We start from the raw sequence: 16978 nt of genomic DNA, 5'->3' as shown, positions 1-16978 counted from the left end.
GTAAAGCTGTGTACAGCCATACTTTTATTTAGCAGAGGAAAAACATAACCATCTTACATGTGTTGTCCCTTCACTCCTCAGTTCAGTTCAGTCACTCAGTCATGTCTGACTCTTTGCAACCTCATGGACTGCAGCATGCCCAGGCCTCCCTGTCCATCACCAACTCCTGGAGCTTACTCAAACTCATGTCCATCGAGTCAGTGATACCATCCAACCACCTCATCCTCTGTTGTCCCCTTCTCCTCCCACTTTCAATCTATCCTAGCATCAGGGTCTTTTCAAATGAGTCAGTTCTTTGCATCAGGTAGCCAAAGGATTGGAGTTTCAGCTTCAGCATCAGACCTTCCAATGAATATTCAGGACTGATTTCCTTTAGAACTGACTGCTTTGATCTCCTTGCAGTCCAAGGGACTCTCAAGAGTCTTCTCCAACACCATAGTTCAAAAGCATCAATTTTTCAGTGCTCATCTTTCTTTACAGTTCAACTCTCACATCCATACACAACTACTGGAAAAACCCTTCACTCCTACCTTTCTTTTATTTCTTCCTCCTTCCAGTGTTCTTTTCAGCCCCTTTCTTAAGGAGATAAATCTGATCTCTCTCCATCTGTTCCTCTGTCTTATTAACCCCTAAAAACATCTCTTTTGGAGATTATAGCTGGAGAGAGAGAGAGTAAAGGAGGACAGAGGAAGGAAAAAGGAAGGGAGAGGAAACAAGACAAGGGCGGGTGAGGGCTTTATGGAAAAACAGCTATTTCTCCACGTCCTAGAATACAGATTCTCTGACTTCCCTTTATTTTCGAAGAAACTAACAGTAATAGGTACCATACAATGAATACTTATGTGCAAGTGCTTTCAATACATTATCACATTTAATTCTTATAACAGTTCAAGCTAGCACCATTGATTGCTCCCATTTTACAGATGAGAAAACAGAGGTTTAGGAAGATTAATCAAGTGGAACCCAATAGCTGGGGTCTAAATACTGACTCTGCTCTCTACTAGTTAAGTAAACTTGGGCATGTTGCTTACCTCTCTGTGCCCTGCCTATCACAGTTTCTCTCTTCTAGAAAGGCACATAGTCTGTATCCCATTTGCCAGGAGTTTGTACTTTACTCAACTGTTAAACTTGTAGGTACCAATTTGTTGATTGGAGAAAATCAGCCCAAATGTATTCCAGGACCTTCCTTCTCCTTCCATGGGTTTGATGCATTTAGCCAAGGATCTTAGGAGGACTTGGTTGGTGAGCAGTTCTGGCCAACTATTTGCTGAACAATTAAACAAACAAACAAACACACCTACTTGGTATTGGCTATTCCAAATTTCAAGGTTATAGCTGTGAACAAGACGACATGGCCCCTGTTCTCATGGAACTTTTATTCTAGTGGTGGAGGCAGACATTAATCACATTATCATATAAGTAAATGCATACTTGCAACTGTCATAAGTGCTACAATGGATCCAGTGGATAAGATCATGACACTATTAATAAGGAAGGCAGGGAAAACACCTGCAAAGAAGTGATGATAGAGGTAAGATCTGGAAAGAGATGGGGAGTTAATTCTCAAGAAGAGAGAAAGAACTTGCTAGAAAAAGAAATAGCTTGCCCCTTGTGGCAGGAGAGAGTGATGCAAATATGATGAACTGAATGCAGATGACAGTGACCAGAGTGCAAGGAATGAGCCATGTGTGGTAGGGTATAGTCAACACGTCAGTCTAGCAGGCACCGTTTTTGAGCACATGAACATATGTGGTACCCTTCCATCATCCTTTATAAGCATGGTTATAGCACATCAGAGATTTTCCAGAGCAGTAATGAATTTTAACATTCCATTGTATTGTTGCCGTAAGTACATTCACAGTGTTAGTTCATGTATTCTAATTTATAGTCTAAAGAATATGGCAGCTGTATGCATTCTCAGTTTCCTGAACCATGTCTGTTTTGTGGGAAAATGATTTGGCCACAAGAAGTTTCCAAATAGTGGAAGGGGATTAGGGTTAATATACCATGAAGGACACATTTACAGTAGGGTGAAGGCACTGGCTAGGCATCTTTCTCCATGATGTCTCATCACTTTCTGATCCCCTTTTCTGTTCCAACCCCTCACTACCTTGTGGGCTGAGGCACTGGTCAGGTGGGCCAGTTTCAAGATAGAATTTCCAGAGACAGGAGATTAAATTGGCCAGGGTAGTGACCTAAGACTGCGAAGATCAGCAAAAGCCAGGGGATGAGGGCAAGCCTGTTCTTAGAGAGCATTGAGAAGGTCAAAAGCTGAGCATAGCAAGCCTAAAGGGTGAATGCAGGGTCACAAATAGGAGATAGTTCCAAGAAGGTCTGAAGCCAGGTATGCCAAAGAACAGAGCAGGATGTGCAGAGCAAGGGCAAGAGAGAAGTGAGAGGGTTCAGAGTAACTGCCTCAAATGAAGTCCTGAGGTCTGTGACTCATTTTCTTTGGCCACCTGCCGCATAGTGTGTGGGTGAGTTGGCCCAGTGTAATGGCATGGGGCCAGGACTTCTCCCAGTTTGCCCAGTGAGAAGTTGTGACTTGCTCCAGAGCATTCTTGAGGTAAAAGTCTGGTTCCCACCAGCACTCTCCTAATCCACAGTCTTTCTCTTGCACCAACTCCTGCAACCAGCTCTGTGGATCAGAGAGTTTCAGCACCTCCTCTTCCCCCAGTCCCTGGTTGTCACGGAAGGACAGACATATGGGTAGTTTGGGCTTATTTTAGAGTGCTGGAAGCCACATACCCACTACATGGGCGGAGTTAGTATTGACAGGAAAGAGAATTCAAAGGGTTCACAATTTCTTGAATTGTAAATAGGCCCGGCAAGGTCTTCAAGCACTTAGTGGAGATGATGTAAATTGGGAGGCAACAGTGTTCAGTAGTTAATGTGGGATGTGTTCAGTGTGGGATGTAGAAAGAAAGTAGAAAGAAAGTGAAGTTGCTAAGTCATGTCTGATTCTTTGCAACCTCATGGACTGTAGTACACCACGCTCCTCCATCCATGGGATTTTCCAGGCAAGAGTACTGGAGTGAGTTGCCATTTTCTCCTCCAGGGGATCCCAATTCAGGGATCAAACCCAAGTCTCCTGCATTGCAGGCAGATGCTTTACCGCCTTAGCCATCAGGGAAGCCTGAACTCAAATCCCAGCTCTCCCATGTAATGACTGTGTAATCCTAGGTGAGTCACTCAACCTTTCTGTGCCTCAGTTTCTACAGCTGGGAAATGAGGATAATACTATTTATCACATAGATTGCTGAACAGCTTATGTGAGGGTATACATCTAAAATATTTAGCATTGTGCCTGGGATGGAGTAAATACCTGGTAGACGATAGTGTTTATTTTTATTGGGGAGAATGCTGGATATGATCTGCTATCTGAATTTTCTTCTCAAGTGCTTGGAATCAACAGCATTTGGGATGGGGCTTAGTAATTATGGCAGGAAGTGAAGAACTAAAGAGCCTCTTGATGAAAGTGGAAGAGGAGAGTAAAAAAGTTGGCTTAAAACTCAACATTCAGAAAACTAAGATCATGTCATCTGGCCCCATCACTTCATGGCAAATAGATGGGGAAACAGTGGAAACAGTGATAGACTTTATTTTGGGGGCTCAAAATCACTGCAGATGGTGACTGCAGCCATGAAATTAAAAGACGCTTACTCCTTGGAAGAAAAGTTATGACCAACCTAAACAGCATATTCAAAAGCAGAGACATTACTTTGCCAACAAAGGTCCATCTAGTCAAAGCTATGGTTTTTCCAGTAGTCATGTATGGATGTGAGAGTTGGACTGTGAAGAAAGCTGAGCGCTGAAGAATTGATGCTTTTGAACTGTGGTGTTGGAGAAGACTCTTGAGAGTCCCTTGGACTGCAAGGAGATCCAACCAGTCCATCCTAAAGGAAATCATTCCTGAATATTCATTGAAAGGACGGATGCTAAAGCTGAAGCTCCAATCCTTTGGCCACCTGATGCAAAGAACTGACTCATTTGAAAAGCCCCTGATGCTAGGAAAGATTGAAGGTGGGAGGAGAAGGGGTCGACAGATGATGAGATGGTTGGCTGGCATCACTGACTCAATGGACATGAATTTGAGTAAGCTCCAGGAGTTGGTGATGAACAGGGAGACTTGGCGTGGGGTCACAAAGAGTCAGACATGACTGAGTGACTGAACTGAACTGAACTGAACTGAATTAATGCAGGAAGGTGGCAAATAATGGAAACTGGCATTGCAGTAAGTGGGTTAAGGGTGCATTCAACATTTAAAATATCCTGAATGGGAACTCAGTGGTAGTAAACTAGGAAAATCCATCATGTTGCTATACAACACATACTAGCAGGGGTTTAATCTGATGGCCCTTGACAGTGGCCCAGGGCTTCCACATTGGGAGTTAGGTCTGGGGTTTCACTGGACCTAACTGGAATAGCCAGGAACAGGCAGAACCTGAGGGTGAAGCTACTCTTTGCTTAGGAAGCACTGAGATGGTCAAGTTTGGGAGATCTGTGTGAAGGCAAACACAGTGTGCAGAGCCAAGGTCAGGAGGCAAGTACACATAGGAACCAGTTCGGAGTGAATGAAGAGCCAGAGCAGGAGCAAAGTGAGTGGATTCAAAGTTATTGCCATGAAAAGGGCCCTGAGGACTAGTATTTGGATTTATTGGCTGCCAGCTGAATAGTGTGTGGGTGGGTTGACTGGAGTTGGTTGGTATGGGCTGGGGTAGACAGTAATAACAATCCTGCTAGGTAGATATCATTTCTATTTTGGAGGGGAGGAAACTAAGAATTAAAGATGTCAAGCAATTTGTCTTATGCCACACAGTTCATTGACTTCCCTGGTGGCTCAGACAGTAAAGCGTTTGCCTACAGTGTGGGAGACCCGGGTTCAATCCCTGGGTCAGGAAGATCTCCTGGGGAAGGAAATGGCAACCCACTCCAGTATTCTTGCCTGGAGAATCCCATGGACGGAGAAGCCTGGTAGGCTACAGTCCCTGGGGTCGCAAAGAGTCAGACACGACTGAGCAACTTCACTTCACTTCACTTCACACAGTTCATCACTAGCAAAGATGGGAAGGTGGGAATGATCCCTAAAAGGATAGTTGAGGTAACATGCAAAGCAAAACAAAGTTTCCCGTTGAGGGGTGGGGCAGGGGCAGGAGTAATAATAGAATGTTGGCAGTTGTTACACTCTCTGAGACCCTGTTGATTAGAACTGTCACATCATAAGGGATGCAGTGGGCTTCCCTGGTGGCTCAGTTGTAAAGAATCCACATGCCAAGAGATAGACATATGTTCAATTCCTGGGTTGGAAAGATCCCCTGGAGAAGGAAATGGCAATCCACTCCAGTATTCTTGCCTTGGAAATCCCATGGACAGAGGAGCCTGGCAGGCTACAGTCCATGGGGTCAAGAAAGAGCTGGACATAACATGACTTAGTGACTAAACAACAAGGGATGCAGTATGACTTAGCGGTTAAGGAGTATTTCTGGAGCCAGACTGCGAGTCAGACTTTGTTGTTGGTGTTTAGTTGCCAGGTCATATCTGACTCTTTTATGACCCCATGGACTGTAGCATGCCAGGCTCCTCTGTCCATGAGATTTCCCAGGCAAGAATACTGGAGTGGGTTGCCATTTCCTTCTCCAGGGGATCTTCCCAACCCAGGGATCGACTCAGGTCACCTGCCTGGCAGGCAGAATCTTTACCACTGAGCTACCAGGAAGACTGCTGGGGTTCAAAATCTACCTCTGCCACTAATCAGCTGTGTGAAATGGAGAGATTGCTTAACCTTTTAGTGCCACAGTTTTCTCACATGTAAGGTGAGCAAATAATAATATCTATTTTTAGGGTTGTTATATAATTCAATTTATTTATTTTGTTTATTTTTGTTTTTAATTTTTATTATTATTTTTAATTTAAATTTATTTATTTTAATTAGAGGCTAATTACTTTACAATATTGTATTGGTTTTGCCATACATCAGCCAGAAAGAAAAACACCAATACGGTATACTAATGTATATATATGGAATTTAGAAAGATGGTAATGATAACCCTGTATGCAAGACAGCAAAAGACACACAGATGTATAGAACATTCTTTTGGACTCTGTGTGAGAGGGGGGGGGGGGATGATTTGGGAGAATGGCATTGAAACATGTATAATATCATATAAGAAATGAATCACCAGTCCAGGTTCCATGCAGGATACAGAATGCTTGGGGCTGGTGCACTGGGATGACTCAGAGGGATGGTACATAATTCAATTTATTAATGTAATTAAAGCACTTAGAAAAGTGCCTGGCTCATAATAAGCACTATCTAAAATTTAGTTATAATAATAATAATAGGCTTATCTCAAATATTTAGATAATGCGTATAAAATACTTAGCACAATGCTTGCACATAGTAAGCACTCAATAGATGAATCAGTATTATTATAAATATTCTACAACAATTAAGATTGTGCAAGTATTGATCTCAGACGGAATGAGGCAGCCTCAGAAAATCCATGGTAGGGACTACCTTTATGCTAGAAATCTGAGAGGGACCGACTCCTATCCTGCAAATACTGCCCCTTCTCTCTGATACAACTTTTTAATTGCAAAAGAAATGGGCTAACCTGGGAGACAGAGTGCTCCTATTATTGAAGGCACTGAAGCATAGGCTGCCTAACCCCACTAGACAGCGTTACCATATCAGGGATTGACAGGTAATAATTATATCTAACAGTGATATAAATACTCTTATTATTCCTCTTCTACAGATAAGGAAACTGAGGCACAGAGGGTCATGCTCTTTGCTCAAGATCCCACAGCCAGTAGTGGCTGAGGTTTCCTTCTAACCCCTGACAACCTCCTGTAAGATGTAGCCGATTATCCCAACACAGTAATATGAGTGAAATTATTGGATTCCCTTTCCTTTTTGCCAGGATGAAGGGGAATGATGGTGAGTTCTGGATTAGAGAATTTAAAAGAGGAAAAATATAAAAGAAGACAATGAAGCTAGTGAGACCTCTAAATACCAACTTGATCATCTCACAGTCTTCTTCAGGAAGCCTCAGAACCTTGAACCTAACCTCGGGAGATCAAAACTGCCTGATTCTCTCTCCTAGGAATCCTCAGGGGCCCTCAGGATCAGAACTGCCCCAGAATTGGTAATTGGAGACCCAAGTGCCCACACAAAATTGTTCTGCCTGTTTCAGATCTGCAGGGAGCTAAGTTGCATTTTGCTCACTGCAGTGGGCTCTATTTCAGTCATCAGTTAGATCTCTTGCCAGAGCTGTGTTCACAGAGGAGGGGAGAAGAAGAGAGAGGATTCCTGGCATGTAGGACAGTTCAGAGACATGAGTGTGCAAGTCATTTATTGTCTCAGGAAACAAGATTACTTGGCTAGAACAATGAGTTGAAGTCAGACAGCAGCAAGAACTGAAGGAAGTTTAACAAGGAGTTTTTTTTTTTTTTTTTTTTTTTTTAGAGAGGGCTTTGACAGGGAAGTGAGGACTTTCTATGAGTGGTCATTATCTGAGCAAGAGAAGATCAAAACACTCCAGAAAGATTCCTACTGACCTATGCATCCTACATTGGAGGGAGGTGAGATAGAAGTTCAAGGAGGAGACTTGAAGATAGGAAAGGCTGTGTAATGACCCAGCCCAAAGACAACTGGAGGCAGAACTGGATGGAAAGGTAGTAAAAGCCAAAGGAAGAGAACTAGCAAGAAGGGATAAGTAAATAACTGGTTAATATCAAGCCTTCTTGATATGTGATGAAATATGTGTTTTACTTCATCACATCCTTACTGAATATAAGTCCTCTGCCTAGAATCCACTTCCTACCTTTCTTTAACATTCACTCATCTTTATAGACTTAATCCATCCTCCAGATTGTAAAAAAAATTATTCATATATATATTTTCTTTACTAGAGTTAGAGCTCCTTGAGGATGATATCTCTATCTACCCTTCCTCCCTCTTTTCCTCCCTCTCCATTCTGTCTTTCTTTTCTTTCTTTTACCGAATATTTTTGGATACTTACTACAGTCTAAGGAAATCAAGAAAAAACTTGGGACAGACATTCCACCTGATTCTGGCAATACTGAGCTTGGAAACTGATGGCATGTCTTGTGTGAAGCTGTCTCAGTCACTGCCAGAGAAAATGAACTCCTCTGGTGTCAGTAGAATAGAAGGTGTGATACAATAAAAAAAATCTGTTTGGTCAAAAAATAGAATAGGGAAACTCTTCCAAACACATTTTACAAGGCCAGCGTTACCCTGATAGCAAAACCAAACAAGGATGCTACACAAAAAGAAAATTACAAGCCAGTAACCCTGATAAATATAGAGGCAAAAATCCTCAACAAAATATTAGCAAACTGAATTCAACAGTACAGTAAAAGTGAGAGGGTGACAGGCAGGAAGGCCTGCTGCTGCTGCTGCTAAGTCGCTTCAGTCGTGTCCGACTCTGTGCGACCCCAGAGATGGCAGCCCACGAGGCTCCCCCGTCCCTGGGATTCTCCAGGCAAGAACACTGGAGTGGATTGCCATTTCCTTCTCCAATGTGTGAAAGTGAAAAGTGAAAGTGAAGTTGTGAAGTCGCTCAGTCGTGTCCGACTCTTAGCGACCCCATGGACTGTAGCCCACCAGGCTCCTCCATCCATGGGATTTTCTAGGCAAGAGTACTGGAGTGGGGTGCCATTGCCAAGACCAGGGGTCTCCAAACGTAGGAAATAGCCTGCAAGTATCAGACATTTTTATCTCTCTTAAGCGGCAGGAGGAAACAAACTAGCGATATTTTTTCCTTCTCTATACAAATTTAAAAGGAGATTTCTCTTAAAATACTGTGTTGCCATAATGACACCTGGTTTCACCTGAAGTTAACTATTCTCAAACCTAGAGATAACCGATGCATTTCTCTTATGGAAATGTTTATCTTAAGCTATGCTAATGTACTATACATTTACCCCAAACTCTGTCTTCAAGTCCCTTCCACCTCTTGGCTCAGAACCTACTTGACAAACCAGTATGTTATATTCAGATATTGTTCCCCTAATCTATGTAAACAAAACTATTTGTATGGTGATCTGCCCTTCTTCAAGATTCAAGTTAATCATTTTATAGCCCAGGATGAACCATTTGGTGCCAAGATTATCCCAAAATGCATCTTGAGTGAGGGGCCTTGTGCCATTCTGAGTTTTAAGACATTCTTTCATTAACAGACTGCTAGTGACTATATAACATCCAGCTGAAGACTAGCAGCGGGGTACTCTTTCTGCCCTTCTGATGCCTATGTCAAAAGCTTTCTCTATTTCCTTTATACTTTAATAAAACTTTGTTACACAAAAGCTCTGAGCAATAAAGCCTCGTCTCTGGCCCCGGATTAAATTCTTCTCCTCCAGGGGCCAAGAATCCTGGAGTCTGTGTGTGATTCAACAACAACCTTTCAAAAGGATCATACACAATGATCAAGTTGAAATTTATCCCAGGGGTGCAAGAAGGGTTCAACATCACAGAGCAGTCAATATGTATACACACCACATTAGCAACAACAAAAAAAGGATAAATATAGAATAATTATCTCAATAGATGCAGAAAAAAATGGAAAAGCCCCTCATCCATTTATGATAAAGGTTCCTAACAAAGCAGGTACAGAGGGGAAATACACAAAATAATAAAGGATAAATATGATAAGGCAAGCTAGTGGAGGTGATGGAATTCCAGTTGAGCTATTTCAAATCCTAAAAGATGATGCTGTGAAAGTGCTGCACTCAATATGCCAGCAAATTTGGAAAACTCAGCAGTGGCCACAGGACTGGAAAAGGTCAGTTTTCATTCCAATCCCAAAGAAAGGCAATGCCAAAGAATGCGCAAACTACCGCACAATTGCACTCATCTCACACACTAGTAAAGTAATGCTCAAAATTCTCCAAGCCAGGCTTCAGCAATACGTGAACTGTGAACTTCCGGTTGTTCAAGCTGGTTTTAGAAAAGGCAGAGGAACCAGAGATCAAATTGCCAACATTTGCTGGATCATCAAAAAAGCAAGAGAGTTCCAGAAAAACATTTTTTTCTGCTTTATTGACTATGCCAAAGCCTTTGACTGTGTGGATCACAATAAACTGTGGAAAATTCTAAAAGAGATGGGAATACCAGACCACCTGACTTGCCTCTTGAGAAACCTATATGCAGGTCAGGAAGCAACAGTTAGAATTGGACATGGAAGAACAGACTGGTTCCAAATAGGAAAAGGAGTATGTCGAGGTTGTATACTGTCACCCTGCTTATTTAACTTATATGCAGAATACATCATGAGAAATGCTGGACTGGAAGAAGCACAAGCTGGAATCAAGATTGCTGGGAGAAAAATCAATAACCTCAGATATGCAGATGACACCTCCCTTATGGCAGAAAGTGAAGAGGAACTAAAAAGCCTCTTGATGAAAGTGAAAGAGGAGAGTGAAAAAGTTGGCTTAAAGCTCAACATTCAGAAAATGAAGACCATGGCATCCGGTCCCATCACTTCATGGGAAATAGATGGGTAAACAGTGGAAACAGTGTCCGACTTTATTTTTTGGGGCTCCAAAATCACTGCAGATGGTGACTGCAGCCATGAAATTAAAAGATGCTTACTCCTTGGAAGGAAAGTTATGACCAACCTAGATAGCATATTGAAAAGCAGAGACATTACTTTGCCAGCAAAGGTCCGTCTAGTTAAGACTATGGTGTTTCCAGTGGTCATGTATGGATGTGAGAGTTGGACTGTGAAGAAAGCTGAGTGCCAAAGAATTTATGCTTTTGAACTGTGGTGTTGGAGAAGACTCTTGAGAGTCCCTTGGACTGCAAGGAGATCCAACCAGTTCATTCTGAAGGAGATCAGTCCTGGGTGTTCATTGGAAGGACTGATGCTAAAGCTGAAACTCCAGTACTTTGGCCACCTCATGCGAAGAGTTGACTCATTGGAAAAGACCCTGATGTTGGGAGGGATTGGGGGCAGGAGAAGGGGACGACAGAAAATGAGATGGCTGGATGGCATCACTGACTCGATGGACAAGTTGAGTGAACTCCGGGAGTTGGTGATCGACAGGGAGGCCTGGTGTGCTGCAATTCATAGGGTCGCAAAGAGTCGGACACGACTGAGCGACTGAACTGAACTGAACTGATGATAAGGCAACAGCTAACATCATACTCAACAATAAAATGCTGAAAGTTTTTCTTCTAAGATCAGGGACAAGACTCTCAGCACTTCTATTCAACATAGTATAGCCAGAGCCATAAGGTAAGAAAAATAAATAAAAGACATGCAAATTGGAAAAGAAGAAGTAAAACTGTCACTATTTGCAGATGACATGATATTATGTACACAAGAGCCTGAAAACTACACCAGAAAACTATAGAACTAATAAACAATCCGGCAGGATATGAAATCAATACAAAACTCTACTGTGTTTCTTTGCACCTAATAATGAGCTTTTAGAAAGAGAAACTAAGAAAACAATCCCATCTATAATTGCATCAAAAGAAATAAAATACATAAGAATAAATTTAACCAAGAGGTTAAAACTACAAGGCTTTAATTTAATAAATTGAAGAAGGCACAAACAAATGGAAAGATTTTTGATGCTAATGGATTGGAACAATTAATATTGTTAAACTGTCCATACTACCCAAAGTAATATACAGATTCAATGCAATCCTTATCAAAATTCCAATGGTATTTTTCATAGAAATAAAACAAACAATCCTAAAATTTGTATGGAACCACAAAAGATCCCAAATAGCCATAACAATCATGAGAAAGAACAATGCTGAAGGCATTGTGCTTCCAGATTTCAAACAAAATTGAAAAGCTATATCAATTAAAATAGTATGGTACTGGCTTAAAAACAGACACATAGATCAATGGAATAGAATAGAGATCCAAGAAATAAATCCACAAATATTTAGTCATTACTTTATGAAAGAGAAGCCAGGAATTACAATGGAGAAGGGACAGTCTCTTCAATTAACCATGCTGGAAAAATTGAACAGCCACACGCAAACAAAGGAAATAAGACTGCTATCATACACCATATACAAAAATTAACTCAAAATGGATTAAAGACATGAATGTAAGATTTGAAACTGTAAAAATCCTACAAGAAAACATAGATAGTTAATTCCTTGACATAGATCTTGGCAATGATTTCTTGAACCTGACACCAAAAGCAAAAGCAACAAATGCAAAACTAAACCAGTGAGACCATAATGAACTGAAAAGCTTCTGCACAGCAAAGGGGACAGCAAATGATAAGCAACCTATGAAATGAGAGAAAATATTCGAAAACTATGTATCTGATAAGGAATTAATACCCAATATATATAAAGAACTTACAAAACTCAATAGCAAAACAATTCTAATAATCCAATTTAACATAGGCTAAAAACTTAGACATATTTTTTTCTAAAGAAGGCTACATGAAAAGGTTCTCAATATCATTAATCATCAGGAAAATGCAAATCAAAAGCACAATAAGATATCACCTCACACTTGTTAGGATAGCTTTTATCAAAAAGACAAGTAACAACTGTTGGTGAGCATGTGTAGAAAAGGGGACCCCTGTACACTATTAGTGCGAATATACATTTTTGGTGCAGCCATTATGGAAAACAATATGGAGGCCATTAAATTTTAAGCACAGAAATACCGTATGATTCAACATGCCCACTTGTAGTTATATATCCGAAGAAGACTAAATCAGTACCTCAAAGAGACATCTGCACTCCCATGTACCTTTCAGTGTTATTCATGATAGCCAAGATATGGAAAAAACCTAAATGTCTATTGGCAGATGAATGGATAAAGAAGATATGGTACATATAAATGGAATATCATTCAGCCACAAGAAAGAATAGAATATTGCCATTTGCAACACCATTGACTGAGCTTACTGGTAAAGAATCCACCTGCAATGCAGGAGACTCTGGTTTTATTCCTGGGTTGGGAAGATCCCCTGGAGAAGGGATAGGCTACCCACTCCAGTATTTTTGGGTTTCCCTGGTAGCTCAGACAGTAAAGAATCTGCCTGAAATGTGGGAGACCTGGGTTCAATCCCTGGGTTGGGAAGATCCCCTAGAGGAGGGTATGACAACACACTCCAGTATTCTTGCCTGGAGAATCCCCATGGACAGAGGAGCCTGGCAGTCTACAGTTCATAGGGTCTCAAAGAGTTGGACATGACTGAGTGACTAAGCACAGCACAGAGGATAGTATGCTAAGTGGAATTATGTAGAGAAAGACAAATATCATATGATCTTACCTACATGCGGAATCTTAAAAGAAAAAAGCCAAACCCATAGAATCACAATGTAGAATGGTTACCAGAACATGGAGATCGAGAGATGCTGTTCAAAGGGTACAAGCCTTCATTTATTAGTTTAATAAGCTCTGGGTATCTAATGTACAGCATGGTGACTGTAGTTAATAGTACTGCAATGTGTACTTGAAATTTGCCAAGAGAGTAGACCTTAAGTGTTCTCAGCAACTACAACCACACAAAATGGCCACTATGTGAGATGATGAATGTGTTATTTAACCAGCTTATAGTAATCATTTCACAAAGTGAACATATGAAAAATCATCATGTTGTACATACATAATTTTAAGTTTCTATACAATTTCATGTCTATTACACCTCAGTAAAACTGAAAAAATATCCAGCACAAAACAAGGTAAAATTCACATCGCGCATCCAATAAATTACATATCAGATCAGGCAAACAAAGAAGCAGGAAAATACAATTCATAATAAAAAAAATCAACCAATCAGAGTAAATCCAGAACTGATACAAATATTAGAATTATCAGATAAGAATATTAAAATAGTTATTTTAACACTATTCCATTATTATAACTATACACCAGATGTTCAAAAAGATAAGATATGGAAGTATCTCAAAATTTCTAGAGATGAAAGATACCATTTCTGAGATGAAAAATATACTGGATGGAATAATGGCAGATTAAACATTCCAGAAGACTGATGAACTTGAAGACATAACAGTAAAAACTAACAAAAATAAAACTCAGGGAGAAAAGAGAATTAAACAATCAAATACAAAAAGCATTAGTGATCTGTGATACATGTAATTGCAGAACAAAGTTGGGAGGGCAGATATTTGAAGAAACAATGTGTGAAAATTATCAGAAATAAAGCTATCTCATAATGATAAAGAGGTCTACAAGGAAGAGCACATAATAATCCTCAATGTTTATGTCCCTAAAAAGAGATTCAAAAAACATGTAGAAAAAAATGACAGGACTGCAAGAATAAATAGAAAAATTTACAATTATACCCTAAGATTTCAATATCTGTCTCAATAATTAATACAATAGAGTGAAATCAGAAAGAATATAGTAGACTTGAACAACACAATCAGCCAACTTGACCTAATTAACATTTATAGAATACTGCAGCCAACAGCAGCGGAATGCATTCTTTTCAAGTGTAAATGTTCACAGAATATTTACCAAGATACCCTATATTCTGGGCCAAAACACAAATCTCAATATATTTTAAAAGTTTTAAGTCATATTAAGTATTTTTTTTACCACAATGCAATTAAATTTGAAATCAATAACAAAATGCCCTCTATAAAATACCCCCCAAATATTTGAAAACTAAATAACAAGCTTCTAAATACCAAAGGATAAAAGAAGAAAATTAAGGGAAATTTAAACTGTCCTAAATGAATGAAAATGAAAACACACATCTCAGAAATCCTGGGATGACAGAGGATGAGATGGCTGGATGGCGTCACTGACTCGATGGACATGAGTTTGAGTGAACTCCGGGAGATGGTGATGGACAGGGAGGCGCGTGCTGCGATTCATGGGGTCGTAAAGAGTCAGACACAACTGAGCGACTGAACTGAACTGAATGTTTTCCAGTGCTGGACAGAACCTCCAATACTTCCCCTATCTCCACTCCACTGTCCAGTTCCGTATATTTTTAGCTTTTGTTTGTCTGAAAATATTTACTAAGCATTTACCATGTGTGAGACACTGCACTAGACAAGGGTGGGGTGTAGGGATTTCAGATTACAAGTGAGAATAAGACATGGTCCCAGCCCTTAGAAAACTCTAATGGTAAACAGGTCAAAACAACATCCAACATCTAGGTGTGAAATCAGCAGTGTTTGTTTCTATGCTCCAATGCCCTTCTGCTCTCTTCCTCAGTCTCCTTATTAGAGAAAAGATTGATCAGATGTGGGTTTGCCATCCCTTACACTCAATCAGCCTTTGGCAGGGATTAAGACAGTGCCTGTCTACTTATTGCCTGAGATTGTTGGGAGCCAAGGAGCCTGGGAAATTGGAGACTTTCCTGCTTTTCTGGCTCATGCCTGAACTGACAGCCTTATCAGAATTCTCATTCTCAATCTGCCTGAAAACACGAAGATTCTGTGTACCTAGAGTCTATTGAAAACTCGACCTGGGTTTTCAAGTCCTCACACTTTCAGGTTTTTCTTTCTTTCTTTCTTTTAATCTGGTTTGCATTTTATTTTATTTTTTTATAAGATTTTTTAAAATTTTATTTTATTTAACTTTACAATATTGTATTGGTTTTGCCATATATCAACATGAATCCACCACAGGTATACACGTGTTCCCCATCCTGAACCCTCCTCCCTCCTCCCTCCCCATACCATCCCTCTGGGTCGTCCCAGTGCACCAGCCCCAAGCATCCAGTATCGTGAATCGAACCTGGACTGGTGACTCGTTTCATATATGATATTATACATATTTCAATGCCATTCTCCCAAATCATCCCACCCTCTCCCTCTCCCACAGAGTCCAAAAGACTGTTCTATACATTAGTGTCTCTTTTGCTGTCTCGTATACAGGGTTATTGTTACCATCTTTCTAAAGTCCATATATATGCGTTAGTATACTGTATTGGTGTTTTTCTTTCTGGCTTACTTCACTCTGTATAATAGGCTCCAGTTTCATCCACCTCATTAGAACTGATTCAAATGTATTCTTTTTAATGGCTGAATAACACTCCATTGTGTATATGTACCACAGCTTTCTTATCCATTCATCTGCTGATGGACATCTAGGTTGCTTCCATGTCCTGGCTCTTATAAACAGTGCTGCGATGAACATTGGGGTACATGTGTCTCTTTCAATTCTGGTTTCCTCCATGTGTATGCCCAGCAGTGGGATTGCTGGATCATAAGGCAGTTCTATTTCCAGTTTTTTAAGGAATCTCCACACTGTTCTCCATAGTGGCTGTACTAGTTTGCATTCCCACCAACAGTGTAAGAGGGTTCCCTTTTCTCCACACCCTCTCCAGCATTTATTGCTTGTAGACTTTTGGATCGCAGCCATTCTGACTGGCGTGAAATGGTACCTCATAGTGGTTTTGAGTTGCATTTCTCTGATAATGAGTGATGTTGAGCATCTTTTTATGTGTTTGTTAGCCATCTGTATGTCTTCTTTGGAGAAATGTCTATTTAGTTCTTTGGCCCATTTTTTGATTGGGTCATTTATTTTTCTGGAATTGAGCTGTAGGAGTTGCTTGTATATTTTTGAGATTAGTTGTTTGTTGCTTCATTTGCTATTATTTTCTCCCATTCTGAAGGCTGTCTTTTCACCTTGCTTATAGTTTCCTTTGTTGTGCAGAAGCTTTTAAGTTTAATTAGGTCCCATTTGTTTATTTTTGCTTTTATTTCCAATATTCTGGGAGGTGGGTCATAGAGGATCCTGCTGTGATGTATGTTGGAGAGTGTTTTGCCTATGTTCTCCTCTAGGAGTTTTATAGTTTCTGGTCTTATGTTTATATCTTTAATCCTTTTTTCTTAGCCCCATACATTCATAGTAGAGCCACCCCGTTCCCCTGCCTTGCCTTCCCTACCCACTCTGTGGTCCCCCAAGAACGACCCCTCACACACACCAATCAGGCTGAACCAGATGCCCCAGAATTTTTGTTCCTAGGAGTCTCTTAGATACCCAGG

This window comes from Bos taurus, chromosome X (assembly GCF_002263795.3).
Source record: "Bos taurus isolate L1 Dominette 01449 registration number 42190680 breed Hereford chromosome X, ARS-UCD2.0, whole genome shotgun sequence".
NCBI lineage: Eukaryota > Metazoa > Chordata > Mammalia > Artiodactyla > Bovidae > Bos > Bos taurus.
Note: the sequence above shows the minus strand (reverse complement) of the source record.